The sequence below is a fragment of the Manis pentadactyla genome, chromosome 15, assembly GCF_030020395.1.
Source record: "Manis pentadactyla isolate mManPen7 chromosome 15, mManPen7.hap1, whole genome shotgun sequence".
Taxonomy (NCBI): Eukaryota; Metazoa; Chordata; class Mammalia; order Pholidota; family Manidae; genus Manis; species Manis pentadactyla.
Genome location: NC_080033.1, coordinates 60,143,550 through 60,161,289, shown reverse-complemented (window position 1 = coordinate 60,161,289; position 17,740 = coordinate 60,143,550). Strand labels below are relative to the sequence as shown.

At 46.4% G+C, this 17,740-nt stretch overlaps 1 protein-coding gene across 1 annotated transcript in view; it reads right to left on the bottom strand.

Annotated features, from left to right (window-relative positions):
• HYDIN (HYDIN axonemal central pair apparatus protein) overlaps positions 1-17,740 on the bottom strand; it is a 377,997-nt gene that overhangs the window by 118,860 nt on the left and 241,397 nt on the right. The window lies entirely within an intron of this gene.

Sequence of the window (17,740 nt, the reverse complement as noted above, 5' to 3'; positions counted from 1 at the left end):
CCCCTCTGAAGTTACACAGCATTTCATTGGTACATCTTTTAGGATATTGTCTGCTTGCTACCATGTACCCAAATGCCACTTCCTAAACCTCAGGCATTCCGCTACCAACTTCAAGATTTCTGCCAAATTAAGTATCATGTAATCAATCAGTTTTATTTAAGCATAATTTACATACACAATGCACTCATTTTAAGCATAGAGTTTGAGGAGTTCATACACAACTATAACCATTACTCTATTAGTACACAGAACATTTCTATAATTCTAGAAAGTTCCTTTGTGCCCCTATAGTCAACCCACTGACCCTAGCTCCAGACACTCATCTGCTCTATATCACTATAGATTGGATATGCCTACAGTTTCATATAAAAGGAATCATAAATAGGTACTCTTTTGGGTCTGATTTCCTTGACTCGGCATTTTTTTTTTTTAGATTCATCTGTGTGATTGCAAGGAGTCTGTTCTTTTTTTTAATCACTGAACAATATTCCACAGTATGGACGACTAGTGTGTTTATTCATCTTCTTGTTGATGGACACCTTGCCGTTTCCAGCTTTTAATACTATGAATAAAGTTGCTAAGAAGGTCATTCATTCCTCTTGGGTAAATTCCTAGGAAGGGAACTACTGGGTTGTATGTTTTATATATGTTTAACATTATAGGAAACTGCCGGTTTTCCAGAGTGGTTTTACACCAATTTACACTACCAACCACAGTGTATGGGAGCTCCCATTGGTTTATATCCTCAGCCACACTTGATAGTCAGTCTTTTTCATTTTAACCATTCAAATGCATACGTAGTAATACCACATTGTAGCGTTCGTTAGTAGGCTTATTTTAAAGGGAAGTTTTATATCATTGTTATAAATTAAGAACCAGTTTAACCTACCATTGATTTAGAAAAATCAATACAATGGGAAAAAAGCAGTAATCATTTTCTTGCCTGGTCAAGGCTCTAAGCTGAGCCCTGCTTGCTCTTTTTAAGACGAGAGATGAGTTCAGCTTCCCTGGGGAAACACTGGGGCTTGTACCACTCTGAGAACTGTGAACTCTTGGAGGGCAGGAGCTAAGGTGTTGCCTCTTTACAGCCCCCATAGCCCAGAGTCTTAGATATAGAGCATGAGTTCAGTATGTGTCTGTTGGCTGGCTGGCTGGCTGGCTTACCTGGGAACAGGTAAGCAGCATGCAGGGTAGCCAGGCTATTCTGCACCTCTACCGCGACCCATCCCCACTCCATCCCATTCTGGGATGGCCTTGAATAAGAGTGGAAAAGCTCATTTCATCTTCCTCCACAAGCTCCCATTTGGCTTATTCCAGGCCAGATGTCCCTTGTTGACATTATCTTAAGCTAAAACCACACTGTTCTGGGCAGAGGGCTCATGTTAGGGTGGGTGCTGGGAAGCTCATAAAAAAATAAAGATTCTGTACCTCATCCTTGGGTAAATTCCGACTTGGAAGGTCTCAGGTAGGACCTAGGAGTTCTATTTTTTTAAGTCTTCCCAGGTGATTCTAACGTACAACCAGAAATGGGACCCACCATGGGGAGGAATGGCCACACGACACCTGAGGGCTGGAGCTGATAATTAACGTGGGGCTCTCACTCGGCCTTACCGGCCAGGGACAGTGAAAATCAGCAGAGGATGAATCAGAGCACTTATTAAATCACCCCAGGTTGGCAGAGACGCCTGGGGAGATTCTGCCGGATGGCTGCCCCACATAATGCCACACTATCATCCAGCATTTGCACCCCCAGGATGCTGTGCGGAATGAAAAAAGAAAAAAGAGCATATGGGAATAGCTGTAAAGGAAAAGTACAAAGCTGTAGAGCATCTGCAGACCTGAGGAAAAACAACACCTCAGTTGATAATGATACCTGGACAACGGGGAAGTGAGAGGCCTTTGGAAACAAGGGAGGCTGGTAGAGGCGTCCAGCTGCTGACCAGCTGAGCTGCATGGGCAGCAGAACCTTATCACAAGGAAGACTGTGGCTTATTATTGAAATTGAAAACTGGCTCCAAAAAATTGAAATAGAATGTCAGCAGAGCTTTTTGGATCAGATTTCCTTTTACCCTCATGGACAGATGATCACTTTCCTGTTATGCTCACCCAAACAGGATCAGACCCAGTTATTTTTAAAAAAGAGTGCGCAGCAAACAGGGAAAATCAATATTGGTCCAGTTGCACAGCTGCCCGTATTGGAATCACGGAAAGAAACCCTCCCTTTAGCTGTGACATCGCGTGAATGTTGACACGCTGTCAATCAGCCACCCTGCTTTGGGCTCAGCAGTTTCCTTCTTCACATTTTATTTTCAACTCTTGGGTCAGTTAGGATCAATACAACCCTTTTGTGCTGCAAATTAAAAAGTCCACCAGTCTTATTTCCTATTCTCCCTTCACTGGAAGTAGTGTTGCATTCAAGTAAAAAAACAAAGAATGTGCGTGTGTTTCAGTGAATATTTTGCGTTCTGGTTCAGATATTTTGAGGTGGACTGGTACAAACTGGCCGTCTGCTGAGGGCTGTGCAGGCTGCTGTGGTCTCCTGTACCGGACACGACGACTTCTAACTCAGCTGATCACTGGACCTGGATTCTGGCAGCGTGCACCACAAAGGGTGCACAGAGCCGTGGCTAGACAGATCCGCAGGTGTGTTTTGCTTGGCTCATATGGCATTTGACATGTTTTGTTTTTTAATCCATGACCACAGCAGATGCTGTTGGTGCACTGTCTCCATCTCCTTCACTGGGACCATGTATCCATTCCCTGGGGGCTGTGGCTGTTGGCTGCACTTGTCTCTGGAGCATTGCCCTGGCTCGGTGGGCGCTGCCTCACCCACCCTGAGCTGCCTGGGGGGTTATGTCCCATCAGGGTGTGAGCTGTAGGAAAGGATGGCTGCGTGAGGGTGAGGGCTGCAAGAGCCCAGCCTCCTTGTCTCTGAGTGGGACAAACCCTGATGCAACCCACACTCCAGAGCCTGCCATGGGTCAGCAAGCCTTCTGCTGAAATCCTGTCTGCTCCGAGCTTCCCCCCTCCCCCAACCATCTCTTGTTTTTCTCTCTTATAGTTTGTCCTGAAAATCCTCCCTCAACAGATCACCAGACCAAGAATAACCGTATCAGGCTCCGTTTCTACAGAATCCACTGCAGGGCCATATGATTCCAGAGATAAGAAAGCCGCTTCTTGCATCAAGGGACTCAGAAGCCAGTGGGTCAGTCAGAGACATAGGAATGGGTATAAATCAGGGAACAAGTGCTCCAAGGGCAAGATGTGCAGAGGGCACAGTGGTTCCGGGCAGGGCCACGGGGTCACAAGGCCTGGCCTTGCAATCTGGCTTCTCCATTTACACACTATGTCCTGGTTACTGTGTTAGTCACAGCACCCCCTCCACGTCCTCTTTGTGAGGCTTAGTTTCTGTAACAGACCTAGCAGGGTGCTGGGTCACAGCAAATGCCTAGTGCAAGTGAGCTGCTCCGATGCAGGGGTGGGTGGGGATCACCCTCCATTTTTTGGAATTCAGATGAGATAAGAGTCTATCAGAATTCAAATGAATTTCCTCCCAGCCTCTCTTTCCTTTCCTTCCTTCCTCTGACTATACATCAGGAACCTGCTCCAGATTAGATAGGCCTCTGATTCCTATTTCTAAAGGGAGCAGATTATAACCATTGCTTCAACTCATGTCAAAAGTGGGCAAATTCCCGAGCCCTCCTGGGCACAAACACAAAGTCCCAGCCACGTTTCCATATTTATTGCCTGGCCTTGTGGTCTTACAATTGCTGCTCCTCCCACATTGGGAAGCAAACGACAGACAACAGATGGGGCTGGCTCCGTGCCTTTCCTACCAGAGCATTCTAGCTCTGCCACACAAGAAGGGGAAGTGAACTGCAGACACATACCCCTTATGGACAGCAGTCTGCCTTAGCCCTCTGCCTTTATTATGTCCCTCAATGCTCCCAACTGGCCACCTGTGCTAAGGCAGAAGGAGGTGGGACATACTGAGTAGCTGAAACTCAAGTTATTCAGATCTTAGGGGGTGAAAACCATGTTTTTAAAGATTCTCAAAAAGGGTTGCAACTGGAGCTTCTAGAACAGAGCTTCTTGCTGCAGCTGTCCATGAGAATCACCCGTGGAACTAACTGATGCTGGCGTCCTGACTGCAGAGACTGATCTACTTGTGATGCAGGAACTGTTGATTTGGAAGACGGTGACAAGAAGGTCACAAAGAACGGTGGTAAAACAAGAGCCCTGCTATGATCTGAATGTTTGCGTCCCCCTAGATTTCATATGTTGAGTCCTAAGCCATTAAGGTGATGGTGTTAGGAGGCGGGGCCCTTGGGGGCCCTCGTGAGTGGGATTAGTGCTTTTATGAAGGAGACCCCGGAAAGCTAGTTTGTCCCACTTGCCATGTGAGCACACAGCAAAAAGACGCCATCTATGAACAAGGAGGGGAGGCTTCACTGTACACCAAATCTGTCTGTACCATGATCTTGGACTTCCCAAGTGCGAAAGAAATGTTTGTTGTTTATATGCCACCCAGTCTCTTGTATTTTGTTATAGCAGCCCAAATGGATTAAGACAGGCCCTTATTAAGTAACTGTAGCCAATACTTACTCATCACTTACTCTTCACCAGGTACTATTTTAGGCACTTAATAAGGACTGCCTAATAAAATCTCACAACAGCTCGACGAGGTAGGTGCTATGATGGTCCTCAATCTTCAGATGACAGAACCGGCTCAGAGCGCAGCATGTGGCTGAGCTAAGCTGGCCTGGCTCCAAGGCTCATGCTGCTAACAACGTTGCTAGACAGTCTACCTGATCAAGGGGAGGGCCTCCCCTTGGCCACTTTGGGCCATGCCATGCTATGCTCATGGCAGAGACTCTCAAAATGGGCCTTTCTATTTTAAAAGTAGTTGGAACCCACAACATAAAGAACAGGCAATGCATTATCTAGAACCTTTCTTTGGAAGACAAGGGATCCACGCTGATTGTAATCTAGGTAACAAAAAGTAAACCATTGTTGGCCTTGCCCTTGAAGTGACTGCCCACAAAGAGTTTTGCTGTGAGCCGAGTAGGGGAGGAATGTATTCAGAATCTCCTTGAAGCTCTCCAGCGGGATCTCTGTGGGAATTGGCCACTTCTATAAAAGCTCCAGAAGGTGTCCCCACTGCTACATGCTCTTAGAAAGGCTGCTAAACAGGTAGGCTGTGAAATCTCCCTTATAATCACCTTCAAAGCTCTTTAGAAAGACTTTCAAAACAGGATGGTTTTTAAAGTCAATTTCTTTTAATGTCTGGTCTTCAGTAGATGCAGCTGGCATTTGGGGAGATTTTAATTAATATGAATGTGCAGATAAATCAAATGGATTCTTTTTAAGAATAAGACCACTAAATGAACCAAGCAGACATAATACTAACTCAGGTTCAGATATGTACTGATCCATTCCACTGGTTTCTCTAGAAGCCAGCTTAGCTCACAGTGTCTAAAAGGCTGATGCCCTCCACTGATCCCAGAGACACTGAGAGGATGCCTTAAAAAGAATGAATTCATAATGAGGTAACTAGAGTTCTTCTGTAACAACATACAAGCTGGACAAAAAATTTATAACACACAAAATTGGAATGAAAAAAAACAGCTCAATTCATTTTTCTATGGGGTAACAGATATGGTATCTCAGGAAACTGGACTAAACTGAACTGCAAATTGCAGCAGGTGCTCTGATACCCAGCATGGTGATGCCCTTTCAGTTAAGTAAGAGAGAAAGAGCCTCTCCTCCCAAAGGTCTCCCTCAAAGGCTTGGCCTGATGACAAAGGCAGAAACTCGTTTCTGGAAGCTCAGACTTGAGAGATGGCTGTAGCTCTCCATTAGTCCCAGAAGCTAATATGATCCCCTGGCCAGATAAATTAGCTGCCTCAGCTCAGCAGGAAAGGAGATCCGGAGGGATGGGCTACGGGTGGCCTGGGTGACGGAGGCCTACGAGGCTTCTAGGGACATCAGCACGGACTACACGCGGGGTGGCTGGAGGCTGACCTTGCACTGCTCTCTTTCACGAGGGGCTTCAAATTTACTAAGAATGTCATTTAAAATGGGGGTGATGGCACACGGTTGTCCATTTCATTATCATTCTTGAACCATGAATATCTGTTATATGTACTTTTGCATATATAATTTCACAACAAAAAGAGAGTGTATGTCAAGGAATGTGTTGAGTAAGAAAGGCCCACAGATGGGTAAGGAACCATGGCTGATCTTCTGATCTTCCGGACGGGCACTGCAATTAAGTGGGGGCCAAAAGAAGCTTACATCGAATCTGGGGGTCAGTGACTAGTGTATTGTTTCTTACATTCACACATAGTACCCTTAATTTAATGAGAGGATTACGAGAAGGGCTTTCTAAGATGTGGAGCATGTGTTCTGAGGGCAAAGGCATAGAGAGCTTGGAGACAGAAAGAGTGAAAGATTACTGATGGTTAGGAACACAGACAGGAAGGCTGGGGAGGAAATGAGATGGTGGAAGTGGAGCCTGGAGAAAAGTAATCTCTGGTGTGGGCCGGAAACCAGAGGAAGCCAGCCCCCTAGCAGAGTGTGAGAGGAGAAGTGGGAGGGAGGTATGCCTGAGTAAGAAGCTGGCTGGGAGGGCTGGAAGGAAGGACCATCTGAAGAAAACCTGTAGAAGATACCAACCAACAGTGGGCTGAGTTAAGCAGAAAAGAATGACTCAAACCAGACAGGCTCTAAGGTGGGTATGGCCTTGGGAATGTTCCTGATCAACTTCACCAGCAAAGGACAAATTGCTTTCCAAAGTGGTTGCATCAATTCATACTCCCGTTAGCAGTGTACAAGCTTCTATTCCTCTGCAACATTTGTGGTCCTGTTTACAAATATGGTCATATTTGATCTTACCCAATTTGGCAGATACGCAATGGTGTCCAGTTGTTTTAATTTCCATTTTTAAGATTACTAATGAAGTGGAACATATTTTTATATCTTTATTGGCCATTCATATTTCCTCTTCTGTGAAACAGCTGCTCATTTTCTTCCATTTTTAAATTAAATTATGTGATTTTCCTTCAAAGTCATACTTAACATGTTATGTATACTAATAATTTGAAGGTAATATGTATGCTAAGACCTTCTTTCGGCTTGTGAATTGTCTTAAATTTTTTATGGTGCATTTTGATGAATAAATGTACAGAAATTTAATGCAGAAATTATGAATAGTTTCATTATGGTTTTGTGTTTTTTTGTATCTTGTTTAAGAAATGCTTCCTTATTCAGAGATCATCAAGGCATTATCCTACATTTTCTTCATATTTAAAAAACTGACTCACATTTATATCCTTGGCCCATATGAATTAATTTTTTATATAGTGTGTCTAAACACACTGGGGATCCAGTTTTGCTTTTTTCTTTGTAGATAACTAATTGTTGCTGGATAATTTACTGAATAGGCCACCCTTCTTTGTTCTACAATTTCAACTCTGTTATATTTCCATGCATGCATAGATCTGTACACCAACACCATTCTTTTAACATAATTCTGTTTTTATAAGAAGGCAAAATCTGGTAAAGAAGGACTTCCCAGTGTGGAGGTGCTTGGTAGTCTCATTGCTTTTCTCTTATAAATTTGCTCCATATAAATTTTATAATCAATCTGTTGGGATTTTGATTGGAATTGCACTGAAGCTAGAGATCATTTTGGGGAGCCATAACATCTTTACCAAACTGAGTCTTTTAAATCAAGGAGCATAGTATATCTCACCATTTATATCTGCCTTCATTAATGGCTTTTAATAAAATCATTTTATACATAAAGATTTTGCATTTTTTTGGTTAGATTTATTACTATGTACAGTTTTCAATTGCACTCTATTTTCTATTTGTTACTGCTATACAGAAATGTAATAGACTTTTGCAACTTATATCTATCCATCATCCTCACTAAATTCTTTTGCTAATTCTAATAATTTCCCTGTAGATTATTTTGTGTTTCCTATGGAGATAACTATAACATGACAGTTTTATTTCTTCCTTTCCAAATCTAGTCCCTTTTATTTATTTTCATATCTTCCTGCACTGGCTGGGGTCTTTAGTAAATGGATGAGAAGAAATGAAATTTTCATCCTGTTTCTGATTTTAAAGGAAATGAGTTCAACATTTTATTGTTTTTTCAAATTATCCTTGATCAGGTTAGGGAATTTTCCCATGAACAATTGTTCAGTTTTATTGAATGTTTTTTCCTTAATCTATTGAGATGGCCATATAGTTTTTCTTCTTCAATGCAGTAATGTGGTAAATCACATTATTAGATTTTTCTAATGTGGAACCAACATAGTTGGTTGGGTTCCTGGAATAAATCCAACTTGCTCACAACAGTTTATATTTTTATCCTTTGCTGGATTCAGTTTGCTAATATTTTGTATTCATATTTTTGAATTAGTAAGTAAGAATGGCCTGAAATATTTATGTCTTTGACTTGGCTTAATGGATTTTGGTATGAAGATTCAATTAGTTTCACAAAATGAGTTGGGTAATATTTTTCTCTGAAAAAAGTTTCTGTAGGTTTGAAACTATTCATTCCTTGAATGCTTAGAAGAACTTGCTTGTAACTATCAGGACTTCGTGTTTTATTATAGAAAATCTGAAACTATTTATTCAATTTCTTCAATGGTTATAAGACCATTTGGATTTTCTGTTTTTTAGGGGAGAGGGGTCAGTTTTGGTAAACTGCCCCTGAATTATGGGTTTCTATTATCATGGACTTTTTGCACTTTAGATGTTACCTCATGTATCTACTGATTTAGAAATTTTCTTATTAAACACTGTTAAGGGTTGAATTGGTCCTCCCTCAAAATATATAGGTTGAAGTCCTAACCTCTAGTACTGCAGAAAATAACTATATTTGGAGATAGGGTCTTTATAGAAGTAAATCAGTCAAAATGAGGCCCCCAGGGTGGGCCCTAATCCAATATGACTGGTGTCCTGGTAAGAAGAGGAATACGGTCACGACACGTACGGAGGGAAGAGGTCGGAGAAGATCGTTACCTACACGCCAAGGAAGGAGTCCTGGCACGGAGCCCTCCCTCACGGCCCTCAGAGGGACCCAACCCCCCTGGCACCTTGCTCTCAGGTTTCTAACCGTGAGAAAATACATTCCTGCTGTTGAAGCCTCCCAGTCTGAGCTACCGTGGTGTGGTGGCCTTAGCCTAGTAACATACACACTCCCGTTCCCTGGAACTTTACCTGTGGGAATTCCAGTGAGCTCATCTGTACCTTAAACATTAAAAAAAATTTCTTTACTGGTATTTTAACCCACCACAGTAGGGGAAATGGAACTGTTCACCCTGCCATCTCCCTCCCTCTTTTTAAAAAGAAAGTCCCTTCCTTTTGGTTTATGGGCCACTTTTTTCTGATTTCCATACAGTGTATTTCTCAGCTTTCCTTGCTGCATCCTCTAATTTTGCCTACTCTTTACATAAAATTTCTCTTCTTGCTCCTTGTCTTAGAATCATAGAGTGCTATCATGAGAAAGCTCGTTGCCCTGGTCCCCTGGCACCTCCTCTGCAGAGAATAAAGACTGGAAGACAAAAGCACACAGCCACCCAAATTCTTGTATGTTGTCATTGGACTAAGAAGGACTCAGACTTTCATCCTCATCTTTGCCATTTCCTGTTCTATTCCATGTAGAAGTTCTTAGATGAACAGATGGGGCAAAGGGCCACATGGCTATAATGTGTTGTGAGGAGCTAAGTTTTTGTGACAGAGATTTACAAATCTGTGTTACATTAAAAAAAAAAAAGCACCCCTGAAGTTCTGTTTCCTGGAAGCTAGTTCTATTGTTAATCTGGTGCCACACAGCACCTTCCTACTCACCATGTCTTGTGCTGAAGGAGCCCAATTAATTTCTACATTGATTCTTAATCAGGGTGGGAGTTAAATATTCATGGAACTTTATTATAATCTCTTCTAGTCACAGACCCTCTTTTTCCTTCCAATTCCAAATCTGGAGTGTTCTCCTCACTCATTGGCGCTATCTACCTACTTCCATGACCCAAGAGTCCAGGCGCCAGCCCTGGCATCCCTTTCCTACCCTCCACACGCAACCCCTCAGCAGGTCCCATTCATTCCTCCTCTAAGTACCTCCCTCCTGGCTCCAGACCGCCACAGTTCTCGTAAGTTACCAAGGTCCCTGGCGGGGCAGAGCCTTGTACTTTGTACATCCCTGGCTCGTTTTCAGGACCGTACTTGTCAATTTCTCCTTCCCATAATTTCTCCTTCCCATTCTTTCTCCTGAACAAGCCCGACAGCTACTCCAACTTGTTTGCTGTCAAGCTGCTCAGCCCCACTTGATTCTTAAAGAGGCCAACCTGGTTTCCTTTGAACGTTTAAAAACTCAAAACAAAAGGTTTTAAAGGGAGGATCTGCAATGGTTCGCTGGGTTTGCACTGTGGTAACCCACTGTGAAACACTTCTCAGCACATTCACGTCTCTCAGAGCTTTGATAGTGGCTGGGAATGAGAATGTGCAAGAATGAATGGGACAAATACTAAGACGACCACCCCGACCACCACCATCACCACCACTGATGGTTTATTAGTTCTCATGGACAGGCATGGGCCTCACTGATCTTCGTAGTCCCCACAGCACCCATCACAACCTTTGGATAGAGTGTTCACAGAAGGCTCATTTACATGAGAGACGGGTATACAGTAACAAGATGGGATATACAGGAAGAGGCTTTGAGGTGTCAGTAGAGGTGTCAGTAGAGGGCAGTAGTGAGGCAGGGGCTGTGCAGTCAGTGCAGACCTGGGGTCCTGGAGCCAGTCGTGTGGGCTCAGGTACCTGGGGCCTCAGTCTCAACGGGAGATACTAATATTTACTTTCCAGGTTGTTGTTTGCCATGAGCTAAGATACGTGATGGGGTTAGAATCATACCTGGCACGTGATAAACACACAATTAGAGTTATTGGTCAAAATGACAGATCTCCCTCTTGGGCTCCTAATGTTCTCTCTTTACTGAAGATTCGGCCTTACGCAGCTGTCCATAGGAAATATTTCCAACTTGAGGCGTATGTTGCTCTGGAAAGCTGTTAGGAGAGGTCTACCCCATGGCAAAGGTGTGCATTTGTCCCCTTGTACTGGTGTGTCTTACCCTAAGCCTTCACAGATAGGGACGTTATCTTTCACATGAAAGATCAAGAGCGGCAGAACTAGACAATGGGAAGGTGCCCACAGTGCTGGGGTTCCGGGCTCTGCGGGGACAGGGTGGCAGTGCTGGGAGTGGGTGGGAAGGTCTCATCCTGAGCTGCTTTCCCAGGTGTTGGAGGGGCCTACCAGCTCCTCACGTCCTGGGGCGCTGCTAAGGCGGTCTTGTCCTTCAAATTCCCTCCTAAGAAGCTGGCACCTAAATTCATAATTAGATGTCCATTTCTTTGGCTTGGACTAGCCAGGGAAACACAGTGGGTTTTCTCAGTCTTTGTGGTGGGCACTGTCACCCTGCCACCTGGCGTCCACCCTTTCTCAGGTGCCTCCTGCCTCCCTCTGGGAACCGGCCTATCTGGAGTGTCAGCCCGGCTCAGGGGTAGCCCTGGGTTCCCAGGCTTCGCTTCCCTCTAGGGCCCCTTTCTCTTCTTCAACAGAGCTGCCTTCCTCTACCCCCACACCTCCATGCTTGTTTTTGTCTCTTCTCCAAACTTCTCTGGGAGGTGGGCAAGAAAAAACATGAGTTGGAGAAGCCTAAAGGGCTCTGAGCCACACAGGGCCCATGGGGAGAGAGGGATATTTAGGAAAGGGACCAAAGTGTAGGCCAGCCAGAGGCACCTGCGGCCCTCAGACCCCATGGGGCCTTCCTGTGCCCTGGAAGGCTTCAGACTGATTTCAGGAGAAAATGCCTCAAAGCTGCCTCTGGGATGCTGCTGCTCAGATGGGGCCTGGCACTCACATTACGAAGGGGCCGATCTCTTCAGTTTCCTCAACAAAGGTACGGCTGTGACAGCTGGCACTGACCAGGCTTGTGCTACACAGCAGGCCCAGTTCCAGGAGCCCTGCAGGTAAGGGCTGATTCAGTCCTCACCCCGTCCACATGTGGGAGGTCCCGTCATCACCCCCTTATCTCAGAGGAGGAAGCCGAGGCTGGGATGCTCAGCCACTTGTCAAAGTCACATGGGGGCAGGCAGCCAAGGGCAAGAGAAGCCAGGCTCTTAGCCAGCACCCTGAGCAGCCTGGGGCAGCTGGGGTGCACAGAGAGGGCCTGCCCCCGCAGGGGTTAATAAAGCTATTTTTGTTTTGAAAGAAAAATAAAGAATAACCCGTCACCCTAAATCCTTCTATTTTCTTGGTTGGCTCTTGGGCACAGCAAGGCCTGCCCTCGATCATGGGTCCAGGTGTATCTGGCTGCAGGGAAGAGTGGCGGGGAGGACAGGGAGGTGCCCTCCAACCACATGCGGGCCATGGCCCACTCTGGCCTGGCTTCAGCCTTGGTGAACTCGACCTGGCATAGGAAAAGGATTTTCTGCCTTTTGTCAGAAGGAAAAGGGGTCTGGGTCCCTCATCTTGGTGTCTAAGGGCCCTACAGCTCCACCACTCCAGTATCCTGGGGACTGCTTCACTTAGCAGCGCTGGGTACGAAGGGTGGAGAGGAAGGGACCCTTGGGGAGCCTACAGTCAGTCACCCATCTCAGGTTTGCTCTCAGATCTCAGAGACATACCTCATTTAATCCTCACACCAGCTCTTGGGTTTCTCCATTATGCCCATTTTACAGATGAGTGAACCAGGGCGCAGGGTCACGTGCCGAGGAGCACAGAGCGTGGATTCTGACCAGCCACGCCCGACTTCACAGCCCAGGACCTCAACTACCGCTAAGTCATCACATCTCAGAAAAGTTCCACTTTCAAGGCAGCAGAAATCGAGGGAAGATGAAGAGACAGATGGAAGCAGCCAGAAAATGAGGCTTTCCCTACCCTTCCTCCAGTCCTTCCACCCTCCTCTTCCAAACACAATATTGGACGACTGATGCTCATCACAGAAACTCAGTGTGAGGACAACACATGTTCCTTTGCTGCAGGGCAGGGCTCCCCAGGCCCTCATACTCCGTTTACCTGTAATCGGATTTGGAGATGAAAGGGCAAAGCTGTCCTTGGAGGCCCAAGTGCCTGGGCAGAGATGCCGGGTACGCCAGCATCCGCTCGCCTCCTCTGGCCTCTTACAAGTAAAGGCTGGTTCAGGTGAGGGGTCTCCAGGTTCCTCTTTCACACAGATGCCTGATTTCTTACCCAGCTGAGCAGTCGGGCCAGATACAGACCCAGGGAAGAGCAGATTCCAGCGGGGCCGGCTCTGCTGGTATCCACACCTGGCACTTAGATCTCAACCCAGCCTCCTCCTTACATGTTGTGCATGAGTGGCACAGTCTGTCATCTGTGAAGTCAGTCTAGAACCCTGTCATGCCCATGAGCGCTCAAGGCTGAGCAGGTTTCTAAGGCAATTCCTTGCAGAGGGCTAATTGAACATGCTTGTCCATTCTACTTCTTTCTTGTATGTCACATGAAGGCCAAACTGGAAAAAAAATATGCTCAAATGAGGGAGATACTCTAAACATTGGAGTCAGAATTGCCTATAAAGCCACACCCATACACAGGCAGTCACTCCCACACGCACATGCACACACATCTGGCAGACAGACAAGTGTATGCCAGAAGGACTGTTGAATGGCTAGACATCCTCATATCCTAAGAAAAGAAGAAGAAAACCCCTTTTTTTGCTTTGATTAGCTGGAAGACTTAGAAGAATTCTAATTGGAAAAGAAAGGTTAGTGTTGGTATATCTGATAAAAGTGACCTTTAGCCAATGAGCAGTTTCTGTGTTTCTGATGGCCTGCACAGAAAGAGCCTATCTGGAATGCAAGTGACATTTTTTTTTTCTATTCAAGGTGACATTTATGAATCTTTCCATTTGGCAGGTGCCAGGAAGCTGACGGAAAAGAATCTTAAACCAGTTATGAAACAGTTCTCCTCTCACTACAAATGCCCAGTGAGGGAGCAGTGGACCAGCTAGAAAATGCCCTTGGAGGACCTACTCTGTGCAATGGGCTGTCCTGGGCTCTGGGATCCAGAGGCAACATGACCAGCATGCTCCCGGGCCTCATGAGGCTGGGGAGCTGGACCCTGAGCCATCATCACGGGTGTGACAAGCCACCGAGGAGACAGGCTACAGTGCCTAGACAGGGGTTCTCAGTGCAGGGGGCAGGGGAAGGCTCTCGGGAAGGACACGTCCGCTGAGACTTGGTGAGGAGCAGGGGGCTAGCTAGGTGAGGAATGGGGAAGCGCCTCCAACACAGAGGGCGGCAGCAAGCAAGAGCCCAGCATGGCAGGTAAACAGGAAGGAGCCCGTAGTGGCGAGGGGAGAGGGAGGTGAGAAGTGACTGGGGAGGAGTGTGGGATCAGCCCGTGCTGCGCCTTGTGGAACAGAGACTGCAGTTTGGACTTTATCCCAAGAAGCGAGGCTACAAACCGGGGCAGTGACATGCTCAGCATTTGCCTACTGCGTGGATGATGGACTGTGGCACGTGAGGGAAAGCAGACAGCCCAGTGAGAGGCTGTCACAATGGTGCTGGCAAGAGGCAAGGGTGACCTGAACTAGGTAACAAATGTAGGAATGGCGATGAGAGGTTTATAAAAGGCAGAACAGGTAGAACTTGGTGATGGGTTTTATGGGTGGGGTCAGGGACAGGAGGGACTCGGGGTGCCTTTTGCTGTGACAGGGGGCCCTGGAGGAGAGGCAGGGAGCGGGCAGGGGGAAAGGCTGAGTTTAGGGCTGACTGAAAGCTGTGGGGTGAGTGCAATCGCCAGGAAGAGCAGAGGCCCAGGACGGAACCGTGTCCGACTGCACCAGCGCAGCTGCTGGCCGAGAGCTGAGAAGGGGCCGTCAGTGGAGGGGGTACGAGCACAAGCAGGAGAGCACAGCGCTATTCAAGGCAACGAAGGAGAGGGTTTCGGGAAGGAGGGACTGGGCACCTCTGTTGAATGCTGCTAAGCTATCTTTCTGAAAAAACCTGCCTCTGTCGTTGTCTAGATGACGCATCTCACTACTGCTTCCGAGGGTCTGTACCCTTGTCACGGATACCAGGCTTCTCACCCTGCTGCCATCTACCCCTTGCACTGCTCCCTGGCTTCTCCCCCACCAGCGAAGTCCACGTTGTAGCCCTGCTGACGCAGCCTCCATGGACACGGGTGGACGTGTGCCATCTGCCACACCAGCATTCATGCCCTCACTCGTCAGTGTTTGTCTGGAGACCAGCCCCACTCCCATCACTTTCAGTCCACAGGGTTCTGCGGTCACCACTGCAGCCTGGTGAGACAGGGACCATGGATGTAGTCAGAGTAGGGTGAGGGCCTCTGGAGGGGGCAGGGTGGGTATTTGCAGTCAGAGCAATGTAACTACATGCAAGGAAACCCCCGTGCTAAAACTCTATGTTTAACATTGAGCTCTAGAATCATTCTTCAGTGAAATCAGTTAATGTTCCCAGATAAAGAAGAGTAGCACACGTTTTATTATGCTAAACATTTGTAACCATGTAGAAGATTTCCTTTAGCATACTAAAAGGCCCAGGCCTGTGTGCTGTCTTTCCTCCTTCAGATCTGACCAGGTGATTCTGCAAACTGAGCAACTAACTGAGCATGCAGACCCAGCTGTAGACGGCATAGTAAAGGGCAGGAAGAATTCCATCTTAAAGATAAGATTGCGTTTTAACACCCAGGAAGTTCAAGAGGCAAGATTCTTTAGCAAGTAGACAATACCTCAGCCCACCTTGGGAGCTGAGCAAGCAGCCTTTTGATATGCTCCCGGACTAAGGCGCCGGTGTCCCAGAGAGAAATCAAGGCAGGAAATTCCTATGTTAAGTTAATTTTTAATATTCAGGGGCCACTTAACAAGTCCACACCCCTAAACTCTTTTTCACGTTCTCAAAAAATCCTCAACTGCCTATAAAACCCCTAGACAATGCACCACCACGGACTCTCTTGTCCCCTCCTGGCGTGAGCCGGGAGCTCTGTCCTTTCACTTTATCTCTAAATAAAAGCCTGTACCTTGCTCTTCTACCTTGAGTGTTTGTGAAGCTCATTCTTCAGCTCCGCAAACAAGAACCCCGGCATCACTGGGGTGGGCAGGCCAACACCCATCTGCGCTTAGCCCTCCCATCACAGGGACTGGCCGGGGAGGGGAGGAGAAACGTGGCTGAGTTGGTAGGACCAGAGTGAATCTCAGGAGAGCTCTGGTACCAAGGCTCAGAATCTGCAAGGATGGGCCACAGCCACTGAGGGCCATGGGAGAAAAGCTGGTCTGAGAACTCAGCTAACAAATGAAAGAGAGCAGACCTGAGAGGCAGAGATACTGACTCCAGTGACAGTTTGTGTCCTTGCTGTAAGCCGGCCAGAAGTCAGATGGAAACTGGACTTCTGAACTGTGGGAACCAGGGAATGTTCTTTCTTTTTCATTTTTGCTTAGGGTCAGGTTTCCTGTCACTTGCAACAGAGTTGAATCCCTGAGTCCTGACGAATACATACATGCTATTCCTGTTACTTGGGGTGTTGCCCTGCTCCTCCGTCTGGGACGTCTAACTGTGTTTCTCATGCAGCCCTGCTGTGATTCCTCTGAGCAGGCATCCTCCTCTGTCCTTCCTTGGAGCCTGGCATTATCACCTGGTTTACACATCTGCTTCCCCAAGAGCCTCAGGCCAGGGGTCACGTCTTACTCACTTTTCCATCTCTGACGCCTCACACATTATCTGGTGCATAAGAGTCACTTATCAAATGTTTTCTGAATGAATGAAGGAATTATAAGCAGAAGCTCAATGTCAAGATACTGGAGAAAGGAAAACAGTGGTTAAACAAATGCTTAAACCAACAAAATCTTAAGTGTATCATCTCCAGTATTGTCCAAGTATGTTTTCCAGGTGTCGTTATTTTAACTGCAGAAATGGAGTCTCAAAAATGAAAAATAAATAAAGCATTCCCTTGCCCCTAGATGGAATAAACTCATTTAGCTATGTTACATTAGAATAACTTCACAGATTCTGGTGTTCGAAGCTCATTAGACCAGGTTGGCTAATTTTTCCATAATGATTTTAAATGTTCACCATCTGCAGAATTTCACCCCAAACCTAACAGTCTCTGGCACCTAATGAGCAGGCTCCACTGCCCAGGCTGAGACCCAGCTTTGGTGCTGCGCTGGGTTATCATTGGATATCTATGGAAGACATCCCGAGCAAGCTGTCGTTACCGTGGTAACAAGCGAGGGGAAGATAGGGCGGCTGTCATGTACAAGAGGAGGGCTGCAAACGGGAAGTACCGACAAGCCGGGGAAACAACAGGAGGCTCCCCTATTCAGAATGACCACTCAGTGTTCAGGTGCTGACAACGGAGCCAGCTGTCCAGACATCCAGTAAGGAAATGCACAGAAGCCCGCTTGTCCTGCTTGCCAATGAGGCTTTGACCCCGATGAAAACGTTACCGAGGCCTGACTAAATCAGGCTGCCTCTCTCTCTCTCTGTGTATGTATGTATATATATATATTTTAAAGGAGTATTTTCCAAACTAAGTTAGGATTTAGCTTCTAATTGAACAAGAGAGACACTTCTAAACCCAATATTGGGAAGACAGCTCTTCCCTTTTTAGCTCTCACCACCTCCCACCATTTTGTGCATATGGATACGTTGGTACCCAAGGCATGCATGGGTCAGAAAGAAAGCCACCC